Genomic DNA, 18,336 nt, shown 5'->3' on the forward strand with positions numbered 1-18,336 from the left:
TATTAAGTCTCAGCACGGAGTTTCACTTTCAGCTCTGCTGTGTTAGCAGACAGTAGGCTGTAGCACACGCACTGAACCAAAAGGCTTACTTTAAACTTAAGGTAAACAACTCGCATTTAGGCAGCAATTCTACCAGTCAGCAGCTCGCTCGCTCTCTCTCTCTCTCTCTCTCTCTCTCGCTCTCTCTCTCTATCCGTGCGTGAACCAACACTCATGTCGGGAAGCGCTCTCTCTCTCTCTCTCTCTCTCTCTCTCTCTCTCTCTCTCTCTCTCTCTCTCTCTCTCTCTCTCCCCTCGCGAACCAACATACCAACGTAAGGGGGAGTCGGAGTGGGGAGCTCGCCCTTGAATAGCCTACTTGAACAACGATCTCACCTTGTCTTTGCTCATCTCTAATCTTAGCCTCATCTTCAGAAGAGCCGCCAGGACTGGCCGCTGCTGCTCCAGCTGCTCCTGCTGCTCCAGCTGCTGCTGCTGCGGCTGCGCCAGCGCCACTGTTTGTTTCTGAAACTGGTTAATGTTGACAACTAACCTTAGCTGGCCCATAATTGTCTTTATACTAACAGCCGCAAGCAGCCTGGTTGGCAACTAGCTAAGCTAAAGACCTCACGTAAGCATACAAACATCAGCAGCAGCTGTCTGGAGTGGACTACCTTAACTTTAATTGGACTTTGCATAACAAGTAAACTCGGTTCACCTTTGGGAAAGAAAGCAGTCAACAGCTGCCTCCCCTCATTCTGCCTTCTTTCTTTTTCTTTCCTCTCTTTCTTCTTTTGATACCCCGATTTATGCTTTTTGGGCAGCATGATGTCTAGCCCCCAGGTCATTCAATCTGGGCTCACTGACCTTACACTTGTCGCCGGTCGCTGGCGGGCGGACTGAACCATTTTGCGTCTCCAAGAGGGGGCCCCCAGAATGTCCAATATGTGGGAGGACTGTGACAAAAAGTTCATTCTCTCAGTTGATGTTATCAGTATATTTGAAATAAATTATGACACCAATTAATTGGAGGGCCCAATTCATTCTAAATAAAACATCACAAAAAAAAATAAATAAATAAATTAAAAAAAAAATAAATAAAAAATCAGGATTTTCATGGGCCCCTCTCCCTACTCGGGCCCTGGGTAGTCAGGTCCACTTTTCCCCCACTACCAGCCCATGAGCATTTGTAATCCTCACATGCATAAACCGGTAGGTGTCGTTCAGATCCAGATAATCTTCTCCATTAGGTGATATGTAAAACTCAATAGGACCAGTGTCTGTTATTGCTGAAATTGAGGTAATTTCAAGAAATGTACATTTTTCAAAGGATGTCTGTCTGTATGGAATGGTAAATAGATCCAGCTCGGTCTTAACACATACTTCCAATTGGTTGTGGATGAGAGCCATAGTAATTATCCAAAAGTCTAGAATATACCTTTTGACAAGACCAATTTTGTCGACAACTTTAACTTATTTTGGAATCGCCCCTCTTGTTATCAGCAGGACAGACTGCACCCGAGTAAATTAGGTAGCCGCATGCTCGCAGCCAACATACAGTACACTGTACACACCATGGCACACACACACACACACGTGACTATTTACATGCCACACCCCCTCCCCAGCACTTTCTTCTTCTTCTTCTTATTCTTTTTTTTTTTTATTTAACCTTTATTTAGCCAGGTTAGTCCCGTTGAGATTAAGAATCTCTTTTTCAAGGGAGACCTGGCCAAGACAGTCAGCAGCAAAAACACAAAGTTGCAGACAGAGACATACAGGGAGAACAAGTACATTCACAAGCACTAAAATTTGCATAAAGAAAAACTACCAATAAATCAAAACGAGTGTTTCTGGGAGTAATTTGTACAAACAGTCAAGCTAAAAACATCGACATCCCATAGAAACTGCTTCCAAGTCCTTCAATTTAGATTTAAAAACATGTAACGACACGAGCTCCTTCAGTTTTAAATCATTCTGCTACAAATTCCAGGCTGAGGGTGCAGAATACCCAAAAGCCCTTTTCCCAATTTCAGTGCGAGCATTTGGGACAGAGAGCATAAAGAGGTCCTGAGAACGCAGTGAATACTGCCCGGTGTTTTTTTGTGTGATGAAAACACACAGGTAATATGGAAGCAGACCAAGAATTGCCTTATATATAAAGGTGTACCAATGTAGGAGCCTACGGGTCGCCAGGGGGGGCCATCCTACCCGAGAGTACAACTCACAGTGATGAGTCAGTGCTTTACAATTTGTAATGAACCTTAGGGACGCATGGTAGGCTGAGTCAACCATATGGAGACATTGAGCAGAGGCATGCATGTACAGGAGATCACCATAGTCTAATACAGGTAAAAAAGTTGCAGCAACTAGACGCTTTTTTACATTAAAAGAAAAACACAACTTATTCCGAAAATAAAAACCCAGTTTTAGCCTCAGTTTTTTCACCAGGTTCAGCACATGATGTTTAAAATTAAGGGAGTCATCGATCAAGATACCCAGATACTTGTACGAGTTTACAACTTCTATCTCCTTTCCACCAACAGTGACCACCACAGGTACATTTTGTAACCTAGCCTTTGAGGTGGTAAACAACATAAGCTTCGTCTTATCTGCATTTAAAACGAGTTTCAGCTCATGCAGTTTATCCTGAACAACCACAAAAACATTTTGCAAGTGCTCAACTGCCAGTGCAAGAGATGCTGCACAGCAGTATAAAACAGTGTCATCAGCATAAAAATGGAAAGTAGCATTTGACACATTTTGACCCAGATTATTCACATAAATAGTGAACAAAAGTGGACCTAATACAGAGCCTTGTGGCACACCTTTGTGGATCGACACAAAATCTGAGCATAGACCATCGTACCTAATGCACTGAGACCGATTACTAAGATAGTTTGAAAACCAAGAAACTGCTTCTTTTGAGAGACCTGAGTTCAGAAGTCTAAGTTTTAAAACATCGTGGTCGACTGTGTTGAAAGCTTTGGACAAATCAAGAAAAAGTGCTGCACAATGTTGCTTCTTATCAAGACCTACAGAAATGTCATTTACCACCTTCAGTGCAGCCATGATAGTACTATGCTTTTTTCTAAAACCTGATTGATATGTTGATAAAATATCATTGGTGTATAAAAACTCCTTTAGCTGAGCACTCACAAGAGATTCAAGAATTTTAACCAGTACTGACAAATTAGATATTGGCCTATAGTTATTTAAAATACTTGGGTCTCCCCCTTTCAATAAGGGGAGGACAAAGGCAGATTTCCATATTCTTGGAATTTCCTTAGTCAGCAAAGTTAGGTTAAAAAGATATGTAAGAGGCTCGGCCACAAAATCGGCTGCCAATTTCAAGAAATAAGGATCAATCAAATCAGGTCCTGAAGGTTTTCTCGGGTCTAGTTCTTTTAGAGCCCTACAAACTTCCTGTGCAGAGAAAGGCACAAAGTTAAAGACTGACCAACACAGACAGACACATCAGTACTGGGTTTCACAGACGCACTGCAAGCAGAGTCAAACAGGGAGCCAGTAGCCACAAAATGCTCATTAAAACAGTTCAAAATTTCCATTTTGTCATGAATAGCAACAAAATCCTTCATAACAAGGTTGGGCACTGTTAGGGAATGATTGCTGACAGAAAAGGACTTTATCGCTTTCCAAAATTTCCTTGGATCATTTAAATTTTTTGTGGTGACAGACAAATAATATTCTGATTTTGCTTTCTTAATAAGAGAGGAACATTTGTTTCTCAGTTGTCTGAAAATAGTCCATTCAGTAGCAGAACCTGTTGCCCTTGCCTTTGCCCAAGCCACATTACGTGCATGAATAAATTCAGTTAGTTCAGGGGGAAACCAGGGGTTATCACGCCCCTTAACTCTGTATCTTTTAAAAGGTGCATGTCTATTTAAAATTTGTGTAAAACCATCATAAAAAAATGTCCATGCTGCTTCAACATCAGGGATCTGCTCTATTCTACTCCAATTAAAATTGAACAAATCATGAAAAAACCCCTGTTCATTTAAGTGTTTAAGATCCCTCTTCAAAATAACACGTGGCTTGGATTTAGGGATTTTAGTGTTTCTAGTAGCAGCAACAACACAATGGTCACTTAAATCATTGCAAAAAACACCAACAGCTGAAAATTTATGAGGAACATTAGTCAGGATCAAATAAATTAGAGTGGATCTCTCGGGCTGTTTAGGATTTGGCCGAGTTGGTGAATTAATCAACTGGGTAAGATTGACAGAGTCACAAAATGATTTAAATTCATCTGATACTGGCTTAAGCCAATCCCAGTTAAGATCACCAGCTAACACAATTTCATTATAATTTAGTTTGGATAAAAGGTGCATCAAAGACTGCAACGCATCACTCAGTGCAGATGGGGGTCTATAACACCCAACAACAGTTAAACAGAGACCCTTAGACAATTCTAAACTTACTGCCAGAAATTCCAGCTGTTTGCTGAGTGATTCAGTCAGAATTACCCTAACACAAAATTTTGATTTTACAAAAATGGCCACACCGCCACCTTTCTTTGGTCTGTCAGCACGATAAACATTATATCCATCTATGTTAATGTCTCTGTCAGTGACTGATTTTGTCAGCCATGTTTCTGATATTACAACAATGTCCGCATCTGTTGATTTAACCCATATTCTGACCATATCCACTTTAGACAACAAGCTGCGCACATTGAGATGAATGATTTTTAGCCCTGACAGAGATTTAAAATCAGATGGTGTCTGAACACACTGCAGCTCAGGGCCCGGGTTAGGTTGCACATTACCAGATATAAGCAACAGCAAAACAATCAACCACCTCCGTTTTACACAGTTACATGTGGAAACCTTCGTCATCTCATATTTCTGGTCCGACTGAGATTTCTCATTCAATGTAAAACAGTCATTTAAAGTCAGAAGGCTTTGAAGGTGGAGCAAATCTTTGGGCAAAGTTTGTGAAATGTTTATGTCCTGTGCCAAACACTTCGGGGTTTGCACGGATTTAAACACAGTCAAAGCGCAAGTGCCTCCATACGCAATGTCCTGCAGGCAAAACACATTGTTAGATGTACTCACCCAGGAGAGATCACTTGCTCGCAAGTCCCAGACAGATAACGCGAAAAGTAGAGTCACGAGAAACGCCATTCTCATTGTCCAGCAAGAGATAGAGTGTGCGTGTGTGCGTACCTGCGTGAGTGTGTGTGTGTGTGAGACAGAGACAGCGCAAGCGAGCGCACTGCAGGCCGTCAGCCAAAGCCGCACAGTCAAGGAGGAGGGGGGGGAGGGGAGGGGGAGGCCGGGTGGCGAGGCAGGTGAGAGCCTGGGAGGCCTGGAGGATTTTTTGCAACCCCGGAGCGCTGGAGAGCAGGCCGCCGGTAGAGAGGGGTGGGAACCGGAGTAGGAGATGCAGTGGCAAAGCCCAGGAGGAGAGGCCAGGCAGGTAGAGCCGGTGAGGCACAAGAGGGCCCAGTGGCCAATGCGTAGACCACAATCAGATTCAGAGGATCGGATCAGTTTAAAATCCAATTCGATGAGCCAGAAAGGGGAGACTTTTAGAGAAGAGTGTGCATATATGCACTATGAAGGTTCTTTGCTTAATTTAAATGAATGTTAAAAGAATAAGAGCATTATTAGTAAAAACAGAGGACACATAACACCGACGTGAACAGACATGCCGCCATCTTGGATTCATCTTCCCTCTCATTGATTAATGAGCTCAGTTCTTCTTCTACGATGACCTCTGTGAGCTCTGTGAGTACTGCCTCCCGTAACCACTCCCCCTACAGGCGCCAACTGCAACTGCCACTAATGTCTACAAATAGCTCCAAGTGCAATAGCACTGTTTCTGGGTCGTATCTAAGTCATCCTACAGAACCCGGCCCTTCTCATATTGCCTCCACAGATTACGTCTTCCCTTCCACAAACATTCCTGTTTTAATTACCGATAGACCGTATCCAGTGAAGCCACACAATACTCCCAGATGCTATCAGAGCTTATTCCCTATTAACTGCACTGCTACTCTTGACATGCACAGATGCATCTGTTTTGCATTATTGAATGCCCGATCAATAGCCAATAAATCAAAATTCATTTTGAATGATTTCTTTGTTGCCAAAGGTTTGGACTGCCTGCTTATAACAGAGACCTGGCAGAAAGAGCAGGAATCTGTTTCAGTGATTGAACTCTGTCCTCCAAACTGCTCTTTCTCCTGTGCCCTGCGGGCCTCTGGCCGTAGTGGGGGGCTAGCCATTGTCCACAGAGACTGTTTTACTACCTGCAAGTTGAGCACTGGATCTTTTTCAACGTTTGAAGTTTTGATGACCAAAACTGGTCACTCCACCCCATTTTATTGTTGTGTAATTTATCGCCCCCCAGGTATAAAAGGTGCTTTTCTGTCTGATTTTAGTGAGTTTTATCATCTATCATTCATTATGAAAGAATCCTCCTGGCTGGCAACATTAACATACATGTAAATGATAACACCAACAGCTTTGCTGCAAACTTTATAAATATCACAGTCATTTAACCTGTACCAACATATAACTGGTCCCACGCACATTATGGGTAACACTCTGGATTTAGTTTCCACTCTTGGTTTGAATGTCATGGATGTTAGTACTGAGGATTTGCCTGTAACTGACCCCAAAAGTGTTCTATTCAATCTATCACTTGATGCTGACGTTACACCAGGGAAGCAAGCAAAAAGTTCACGTATCCTTAACAGTCTCTCGACGGAAACATTTACTGCTGCTTTTGACTGCCGTGCGGGCCAAGCTCAGTCACCTCATGCGGACGTAGATTATCTTGTTCATGCTTTCAACTCCACTGCTCCACAATTTTAGATGAAATAGCCCCCACAGTTACCCGTACCATCAGACCTTTTAACTCCTCTCCTTGGGTAAATAACTAGATCCGCAGCCACAAACGCAAATGTTGAAAAATAGAACGGCTTTGGAAATCCACCAAACAGGTCCACTGTCTCTCTCTCAAAGATCTGTTAATAGAACTCAATGCGCTGATTAAGAATGCAAGGGCTGCTTATTTTGCTAACCTGATCACTTCCAGCAGGCGAAACCCCAGAGTCTTATTCCAGACTATTAATAACATTATCAGTCCTCCACTCCCAGTCCCTGTTTCTTCCAATCAGGATTGTAATAATTGTCTGTCTTTTTTTGTGAATAAGGTTGTTGATGTTACGGCTAGTATCACCCCCTCCGCTGCCTCCCCTCCAACATGTCCACCCAGGCTGGCTTCTCTCAGCAGTTTCTCCCCTATTACTCTGCAGGATCTGACTGAGCTAGTGAGCACCATGAAATCCTCCTCCAGTCCACTAGACATCTTACCAATGTCCTTGCTGAAAGAGGTTTTTAGCTCTGTGGGCTCTAGCTTGGTCTCCATTATTAACACCTTCCTGAAAACAGGCTACTGTGCAGCCCCTTCTCAAAAAGCCAAGCTTAGACTCCTCCATACCCAAAAATTACAGACCCATCTCCAAACTGCCGTTTATATCTAAAATCTTTGAGAAAGTAGTAGCAAACCAACTTATCTCCTTCTTGACCACCCAAGGCCTGTTAGATAAATTCCAGTCTGGTTTCCGGCAGCGGCACTCCACAGAAACAGCCCTCCTCAGAGTGTCTAATGACATCATGATGGCTGCCGATGCAGGCAAATGCTCCGTACTGGTGTTATTAGACCTGAGTGCAGCATTCGATACTGTAGACCACCATATCATGCTCGACAGGCTCAGTAAGTGGGTGGGTGTCTCGGGGACCGGTTCGCCTCCTACCTCAGTGAGAGAAGCTTCTCAGCAGCTGTTAGCCCTTTTGCGTCTGATTCCGCCCCACTGTCATGTGGCCTGCCTCAGGGTTTTGTTCTGGCCCCTATACTGTTCTCCCTGTATATGCTTCCCCTTGGCTGTATCATCAGTAATTTCAAAGGCATTTCCTATCAATGTTATGCAGATGACATCCAACTATACCTGTCATTTAAACCAGATAACATAGACGAAATCAACATACTCCATGAATGTCTGTCTTCTATCAAGAACTGGATAATAATAATACGTTTATTTGTATAGCACTTTTCAAAACATACTTACAAAGTGCTTTACAGTATAAAATCAAAGACAGTGAACGCAGTCAATATATAAATGTGAAAACAATACATACAATCATGATAAAACAGTACACATGTATAAAGACAATATGCAAGATAAGACCCACTGTAAATAAGACAGTGTAAGACAATCAATTTCAAACTTACCTTTTTTATCTAAAATTTTTAGAAAAGTCTGTTACATCTCAACTAATATCCCACATGAATCACAATAATATTTTTGAGCAATTTCAATCAGGTTTCCGTACCCAGGACAGCACAGAAACAGCTCTACTTAAGGTCACTAACGATCTACTGCTTGCCGCTGATTCTGGGGCCTGATCGATTTTTATTCTGCTTGATCTGAGTTCTGCATTTGACACAGTCGACCGCAATATTCTTTTAAATCGCCTTAAAAACTGCGTTGGTGTGACGGACACTGCTCTTGCCTGGTTCCACTCCTACCTCTCTGACAGATCGTTTTCTGTTGTCATGGGAGAATTCTCTTCATCCCCCCGCCCCCCCCCCCATGTGGTGTTCCTCAGGGATCCATCCTTGGTCCACTACTTTTTTCTATCTGTATGTTGCCTTTGGGTCAGATAATCTGTAGGCACAACATTAATTTCCATTGTTACGCTGATGATACGCAACTCTACCTTCCGCTAAATGGCAGCAACAATGTTAACCTCTCTCTATTATGGCTTGTCTCTCAGATATTAAATGCTGGATGTCACAAAATTTCCTCCGGCTCAATGAGTCTAAATCAGAGGTCCTCCTATTTGGCCCCTCAAACCTGACTTGTGACTTGGCATAGAATCTTGGAGAACTATCATCTAATATCAAACAATCTGCTTGCAATTTAGGTGTGATATTTGACTCTGACCTTTGTTTTGACCTACGAATTACAAAGGTAATTCAATCTTGTTTTCTCCAACTTAGGAATATTGCAAAAGTAAAACATTTCTTATCTCGAGCTTACCTTGAAAAAGTTATCCACGCCTTCATCTCGTCACATCTGGACTATTGCAATTCCCTGTATTCAGGGATTAACCAAAAGGCCATCTCTCGTCTCCAGCTTGTGCAAAATTCAGCTGCCAGACTTTTAACAGATCACAAGAGACAAGAGCACATCACTCCCATCCTTGCAGTGCTACACTGGCTCCCTGTTAAGTTTAGAATAGATTTTAAAATTTTACTAATTAATTTTAAAGCCATACATGGTCTTGCACCTTTGTACATCACTGATTTACTTGTACCCTATGAGCCAAGCCGCTGCCTACGTTCCACAGGCAGGACTCTCCTAACTGTTCCTACAGCCCACCTGGTTACTAAAGGTAATTGTGCCTTTTTCCGTCAGAGCTCCACAGCTGTGGAACTCCCTACCTGAGGAACTTAGGTTAGCCAAGTCAGTGTCATCTTTTAAATGATAACTTAGGTATTTTTCAACCTGGGCCCTATTTCCCCATGTGTATGTGTACGTATGATTCGTAGGTACAACTCGCAAAATTGGTTCAGTATTGAGGGAGGCGGATGCAGCCGGCAGCCGTGAGGTAGCTAGGGGAGCAAATGCGTCCCGTATAAAAGTGCTTTTTTCGCTATCTCTGTAGATGGCATACTAAGCGTTTCCCTTACCCTTCACTTCCTCTGGGCTGTGTGTGACATCATCTCGCGAGAGCTTTGCTTGTTCCGGAAGAAAACAGAGGAGCCATGCTGAGCGCCGCTCAGAGTGGCGCTGGTTGTCCCGGAGTACAGTTGAGAGTTTTACTGCATTGATTGAAAACAATGGTTCATGTTTGTGCTTATCCAAATTGCAAGAACAGGATGTCGCACAACACCCCATACAGCTTTCAAAGGCTGCCTTTGTTGGACGGCGAGATGCTGAAGTTGTGGCTAGTTGTGCTACAAATGGATGCTAACACTCCTGTCCAGACACTGCACCTTGCAGACCATTGGGTCTGCAGTGCTCACTTCTCCCAAGATGACTACTGCCAGCCGAAGAAGAGAAGACATCCAATCCCGAAACACCTCTTCCTCAAGAAAATGGCTGTCCCATGAGTAGAGAGAGCTACAGACACAGTGGAGGTAATGTTATATAAACAATGTTCGAAACACTTAGTATGCTATTTACAGAGATAGCACTGGCGATCTGAACCGGTCAGTGGCAAAAAAAGCACTTTTAATGCGCAAACTTATACGGGACACATTTGCCCCCGTTACCGTTTTAGCTGCATCCGCCTCCCACAATACTGAACCAATTTTAGAACGAGTTGTACCTATGAATCATACGCACACCATAGACTGTAGTAGACACGTAGTCACCGTGACGTCACCCATCCGTTTCTGAAGAGTGGATTTGAAGCTCAAAATACTCCGCTCTGGATGTCGCCATCTTGGCAGTGCCTGACTCCGCCCAACTCCCGGACAATCAAAAATGGGCAAAGAGGCGAGCCGAAGGAAGCCTGTTTGCCTAAACACGCCCACCTCGCTCGGCACTGCTAAGTTAGCTAAGGCTAACAAGCTAGGCTAACAAGCTACGAGGCTAAGAAGCTATGCTACTTTGGCTAGCCCTGTGGTGTTTTCTGCTCCCGCTTGGTGCCAGCTCCCTCACGAAACTTGAGGTGAGTTGAGTTTAGCTGAAACTAACGTTATACAACAAACATTGAAACAATGATTCAGCTGTTATCTTAAAAAAAAAAAACGCTTCAACTTTTTTTTACATATATAACGCTAATTATTTATTACACTCATTTTACTTTCATATGCACAGTGTGGATCATTGGTGACAGCTATGTCCGGCATAGTGTCCAGAGACCTGCAGAGACCTTGGAAAGCACCCTCAGCATGCCGGGCGTACGTGTCTGCTGGTTTGGCTGGGGTGGACTGCAGTGGGGAGGCCTTCTCTCCTTCTTTTCCCACTCCCTGCGAGGAAGAGCAGCACCAGATGTCCTCATCATCCACTGTGGCGGCAATGACATGGGGAAGGTCAGCAGTATCAAGCTGGTCAGCACGATGAAGGAGGACCTGCACCAGCTTCACCTCCAGCATCCTGGCATTAAGATAATATTTTCTTCATTGGCCCAAAGGTGAAGGTGGGAGGCTGGTGGCAATCCAGCAAAGATTGATAAGGCCAGCAAATGTGTTTACAGTGTTATGGCTACATTTGTTCATAGTTTAAATGGTGCCATGATTGAGCACCCTCACATCAGACACATTCATCTCACACCTAGAAGAAATTATGTGTTTTTAAGTAAATTAGTTAATTGTCTTAAAGACCACCTCCAAACGCAGTGAACTGCTTACTGTTGGCAGTGTCACTGCTTTTGAATTTGGCCTTTAGGACACATTTTGTTAGGCCTGAACATAGCCCAGGCTGTCATGGCCAATGTTGAGTTTTTTATATTCATCTATAACTTGTTTAAAATTTCAATAAATTCTATTTATATTTGCACTCCTTTTGTCTTTGTTACTGACTGAATGTTGTATTTCACAATCAAATCTGACTGTCAATTGAAAGGACAAACAAAGCATACACTACAGATAAAACATAAAGCATTAATGTTTAACATTGTCACTGACAAAAAATTAAGCAGTCCATTTCTGTGTGGGCCTGATTATTTTAACCTTTTACTTGAAGATAACTAAGCACCTTACACCCAGCAGCAGAGCCTGAGAAGATTTTGGAGAGTAACCTTTGTTTGCTGCTCTGTTAGAAGTCTAGTTTTAACACAGAAGAATGTGACTGGATAAAAGGGCTCAAAGTGAAAAACAAACAATTAGCTGGACACAATAGTTTTGAAACCCCCAAGGAGGTATCACTTGTTCGCTATGTTGTCAACTCTGAGAGGGTCTTCCTCAGGCAAAGGTATCGTGACGTTTTTATAGTGAGGCAAACAGAAAGATAATCAGCCAATTATGTGTTGTTGTTTTTTTTTAGCCTCACTATATAAGCCTCAATACCGAGCAATACCCACAGAACCTTCTGATATGTCACAACATCACAAATAAATAATACCTCCTACGGGACTTAAAACTATTCAGTGTGCAGATAATTCCTTGTTTTTCACAAAAGGACAAGAGTTTCTCAGTGAAATTTTGTTCATTTGTCTTAAAGAAATGTTCAAACAAAACCAGCACATAACATCAGCCTTTCATTTTTTTTTTTACATTCTGCTAAGATAAATGAAAACTTGGGCAAATGTTAAGACATAAATAAAAACATTAAGATGCCATTAATAACTATTATATTTTGTTAATGGTTTAAATCACCACTATATTTCCAATCATCACAGGAAACTGATGAATGACAGCTTTCAAAAAATTTGCTTTTACTCTAAAGAAAATTTTGTCTGATCCATTTTATATAGCAAAAGTTATAACCATTACACAAACAGTTTAACAAAATTAAGTTTAAGCTTGCATTCATGAAATCATCACTATTAAAAGGTTACAAAAAGTACACATGAAATAAATTAAAAGATTTATAACAGTAATTAAAAATCCTATGGACTAGGACCAGTGTCACAATTTGCAAAATCTTAATTTCTTGTGAAACAACCTCTTTACTGTGGAGTAATTATCACATTGGTCGAGGCGTTGTAACTCTCCTCAAGTGTCCTACAAGAGAGAAAGATGACAGGTTAAAAACACAGGTAGAAAACATTGACTAGAGCCTGTCTTGGTTAAAAGCCCACTCACCACCAAAATGATCTTATTGCTGAGTAAGTGGCTGTCATTCATAAAATAGTTTTGTGTTTAAGTTCTGTAGATATTCGACTTTATATTTCAATGTGATTTTAAATTTAACTGTACTCTCAAAACAACTGGAGTATGAATGCACAATATGCAATTCATCCACATTAAAATAATTGTTGCTATCAAAAGGAAACTGAACTGTTATCAAAGCTCACTGCCACTGTGGAATCATGCTATGTTCAGCTGTCTCATTATGAGAATATTTTTTCCATTGGTTCTTCACAGACTGTGTGTGGGGAAAAAGGTAGTAATTCTCACTTTGATAAAGGGTCTTTGCATAAAAGGCACTAAAATGTTAAAGTTAGTAAATACATGTCATGTTCCTTGAAAATTGATAAAATCTTCATTTGGCCTTGTGCATCAGGGGAACACTAAACTGCACTGGTGTGTCAGTAATTTCACCTTATCAGTAATAGTACAGAGCAAGCTGTGCCCTAATCAAGTACTTAGTAATGTATGACAATTAGTAATTTATGTAATGCATTAAATGTATTATGGACAATAATTCATCATTTTAAACTAATAAGTTTCTTGACTCTTTGTGAGATACTGTATGAAAAATGGTGTCTTTATCCTGGAGTCAGTGCTGAAGTTCAGTTCTGTCTCCTCGTATTGAGTGTCCACTGGTCCAGTCTGTCTGGGTCACCTAGAGGAAAACTTTACACAGACAAATAGATATTAAAAGTAATATATGTGTTAGCTACCTACTTCACAGACACTTTTACATGCAAACAATACAACTTAAATTACTTCGGTGTTCAACAGATCATAATCAATTTATTTTAGCAAAACAAAAAGGTGGTGGCCATCACAGTCCCCATATTCTGTCTGTGCATTATCTATTGTTGTGTAACTACAGGCCTATATCATACACTAATCTTATTAATATTTTATATGTGACAGTCAAATGTCACAGTTTTTTTTTAATTACGTCACACACCTTATTGTAATTTCACACAGTTCGCCACTTTTTAATTTACATACACAAGTATAGCCTTAATGTTACATTAATGTTACACTGCTCATGTGACAACGTTAACATTGCATCACGTTAGCTAACTAACGTGGTGGACCTTTATTTTCAAACCTCACACAGCCTCAGCCTTTTGTTCAAAATATTCTCTCCCTAAATGCCTAAATCCTAACACTTCTCTGTCAGGCTCTGACTTCGATGAATCCCTGGACTGGCGTCTTGCTTGAAGGCTAACCATTAGCTGGCTGGTTAGCTAGTTAACGAACTAAGCTTGTGTTGTATCGTATTGTCTGGGGCTCTGTAACTTGATGTGGATGTTGCTGCTGTGATACAGGTCGCACTTGAAAATGAGACCTCCGGTATCAACATGATTTTACATGTATTAAATAAAGGCTTAATTATATAATAATAAACTGACAAGCTAGGTGGTGACCGCAGACACCGATACACGCTGCTGACAAACTAGGTGGTGACCGTAGTGACCACAGACACCGATACCCGCTAATTAGTGCTAACATATAAACATAAATAAAATAATACTAGAATTTCCGAATTTCACTTACCGAAAAACCTGGAGCACAGACTTCTTGGACGGTCTGTTGGTTTAATTAATCGAACAGCAAGCCATATTACTCCAATATCTGCCTGAAAAAATATCCAAAAGGCACAAACATGGTTGAGAGGACAGGTTCAATGCCTTGAACATGGGCACGAATTGGCTGAGATGGCGCCGAGCAGACGGCCGAATCTGAGCTCAGCTCCGCCGAGCGCCGCACAGCGAAGCCAGCGGCTAGTTAGCCACCCGTGATGGTGCGATCTGTCACTCAAAGTGACCACGCCCTTAATTATGCGCAATTTCAAACCTTAATAACATTTAAACGGAAGAGTTAGAAAAAAATTCAGCCCCCCCCCCCACAGTTGTCAAGAAAGGGGATATTAACTATAGAGACCAAAACCATTTTTTGTACCAGGCTGTAAACATGTTTATTTCTGCTCTAAAGTTGGGCATTTTAACATGGGGGTTTATGGGAAGTGACTCACTTCCGGAGCCAGCCTCAAGTGGACAGTCAGTGAACTGCAGTTTTTGGCACTTCCGCATTGGCCTCACTCATCTCCCCCGGAGGTTGGGGCTTGACGCACACATACACATGGGGAAATAGGGCCCAGGTTGAAAAATACCGAAGTTGTCCTTTAATATGACAGAACCTGTCTATTATAAGTTAAGGGACTCTGTAGGACATACAGTGGGCTCCTATTCATATGTACCAATTGCTAAGATGCTGAAAAATTACTGTTGTCATGCGGACATACAGGATGAAATTCTGTCTGATACTAATCCAGAGACGGACAGCAAATTTCTAACAGACTACTGTGATGGACAAATTTTCAAACAACACAGATTTTTCAAGTATCACCCAAATGCGCTGCGGCTGCATTTTTATGAAGATGAATTCGAAGTAGTAAATCCTTTGGGGTCAAAAAGAACCAAACACAAGCTGTGTGCATTTTATTACACAGTAGGCAATTTGGAAAAAAAGTATCATTCTCAGCAAAGACACACTCATTTAGCGTTATTGGTAGTGACATTCATATGTCAAACGGCATGGTTTGGATGTCATCTTAAAACCTATGCTTGATGATCTTAAAAAAACTTGCTACTGATGGTTTTACAGGAACTGCTGATGGAACTGAGCACACCATTCGTGCTGCTCTTGCAACTTTATCTGGTGATAACTTATCAGCTCACATGATCAATGTTAATTTTTACAGCAAATTCTGATTTAGTCTTAGTCTTTTGAATAACACACTATTTAGTTTTAGTCATATTTTAGTCATCTGAAATCTTTTAGTCTTAGTCTAGTTTTAGTCGACTAAATATCATAAGAGTTTTAGTCAGGTAAATCTACAGTGGACTTAGTCGACTAAATGTTTCTCCAGAATTTCCAGTCATTGGAAATATCCACCAGTCTGTTATGAAATGGTATAAAGGTTTGATTGTCCAATACAGGCATGGAAACAGTTGTTATATGGACCATGTATTTTGTTTTATTCTCAAAAAATAAATAAATAAAACACTGTTGGCTGTAATGCCATTGCACATGGTATCTACTGTAAATACAGAAAATTCACTTCTGTTAGTGTTCAAGTACCTCAAGAAAAGTTAAATAACTGCTAGGCTACAATACCTCAGTATGTGGCACAACAACAAAAATCTCTGCTCTCAGCACTGAAGAGGCAAATATCACATTAAACAAAAATCACAGAATGCTGTGTGCATCTTCCGTTGTCTCCTGCGACTCTGTACAAAATCACCAAGATTTGAACAGAGCATATACAGTCAGGTCCATAATTATTTGGACAATGATACAGTTGTCATCATTTTGGCTCTGTACACCACCACAATGGGTTTTAAATGAAACAATGAATACCTGCTTAAAGTGCAGACTCTCAGCTTTCATTTAAGGCTTTTTTCAAAAATGTAGTATGAACTGTGTAGGAATGACAACCATTTCTTCACACAGTCCCCCGACCTTAAGGGCTCATAGGTATTTGGACAAACTAACATAATCATCAATTAAACAGTCAGTTTTAATACTTGGTTGCAAATCCTTTACAGTCAATGACTGCCTGAAGTGTTGGACACATAGGCATCATCAGATGCTGGGTTTCTTCCCTGGTGATGCTCTGCCATCCCTTTACTGCAGCCGTCTGCACTTCCTGCTTTTGTTTTGGGTGTTTTGTCCTCAGTTTTGGCTTCAGCAAGAGAAACGCATGCTCAATTGGATTCAGGTCAGATGATATGACTTGGCCATTGCAGAACATTCCACTTCTTTGCCTTAAAAATGTCTTTGGTTGCTTTTGCAGTATGCTTCAGGTCATTGTCCAACTGCACTGTGAAGCATCGTCCAATGAGTTTTGAAGCATTTAGTTGAATCTGAGCAGATAATGGTGCCCCAAACACTTGAGCTTTCATCCTGATGCTCTTCTCAGCAGTCACATCATCAATAAATACAAGAGAACCAGTTCCACTGGCAGCCATACATGGCCATGACATAACAATACCTCCACCATGCTTCACTGATGAGGTGGTGTGCTTTGGATCATGAGCAGTTCCTTCCCTTCTTCCTTCTCTTGTCTTCCCATCATTCTGGTAGTTGATCTTTGTTTTATCTGTCCATAGTATGCTGTTCCACAACTGTACAGGCTTTTTTGATGTTTTTTGACAAACTCTAATCTGGCCTTCCATTTTTAAGGCTAACCAATGGTTTGCATCTTGTGATAAACCCTCCGTATTTATTCTAGTGAAGTCTTGTCTTGCTTACAAGAGCAGCAGGATGAAAGCTGAAGTGTTTGGGGCTACATTATCTGCTCAGATTCAACTAAATGCTTCAAAACTCATTGGATGATGCTTCACAGTGCAGATGGACATTGACCTGAAGCATATTGCAAAAGCAACCAAAGACATTTTTAAGGCAAAGAAGTGGAATGTTCTGCAATGGCCAAGTCATATCATCTGACCTGAATCCAATTGAGCATGCGTTTCTCTTGCTGAAGCCAAAACTGAGGGCAAAACACCCGAAACACAAGCAGGAAGTGCAGACGGCTGCAGTAAAGGGCTGGCAGAGCATCACCAGGGAAGAAACCCAGCATCTGATGATGCCTATGTGTCCAACACTTCAGGCAGTCATTGACTGTAAAGGATTTGCAACCAAGTATTAAAACTGACTGTTTAATTGATGATTATGTTAGTTTGTCCAAATACTTATGAGCCCTTAAAGTCGGGGGACTGTGTGAAGAAATGGTTGTCATTCCTACACGGTTCATACTACATTTTTGAAAAAAGCCTTAAATGAAAGCTGAGAGTCTGCACTTTAAGCAGGTATTCATTGTTTCATTTAAAACCCATTGTGGTGGTGTACAGAGCCAAAATGACGACAACTGCATCATTGTCCAAATAATTATGGACCTGACTGTAAGTGCAATTCTCATATGTAAAATAAAAGATGTATTGGCTGTAATGCCATTGCACACAATCCTAAAGAAATACTCCTTAATGTTCAAGTAAGTCAACAAAAACTCTGCTCTCTCAACACTGAAAATACAGGTATGTACATATTTATATGTAAAAGAAAATATGTTTTGGTTGTAATGTCATTGCACACAAAATGAAATATTCCTCTGTTAATAATGAAAACAAATATCAATGAGCTCAAGACAAATGAAATAATTGAGCTGCAATGCCATTATTGCATGGAACAAAAAATAAATCTCTCTGCTCTCATCATACTAAACAAAAACAAAAAATCAAATACCAGACCAGCAGAGATGGCAAGTAACGAAGTACAATACTCCGTTACTGTACTTAAGTAGATTTTTCAGGTACTTTGTACTTTTAGAAGTATTTATTTCTCTGACGACTTTTTACTTTTACTCAGTTACATTTTCAACATAAATATCGGTACTTTCTACTCCTTACATTTCCCAAAAAGGCTCGTTACTTTATATATATAGCCTAAGCCTATATATTTTTTTAT

Source organism: Epinephelus lanceolatus, chromosome 13 (assembly GCF_041903045.1).
Source record: "Epinephelus lanceolatus isolate andai-2023 chromosome 13, ASM4190304v1, whole genome shotgun sequence".
In the NCBI taxonomy this organism is placed as follows: domain Eukaryota; kingdom Metazoa; phylum Chordata; class Actinopteri; order Perciformes; family Serranidae; genus Epinephelus; species Epinephelus lanceolatus.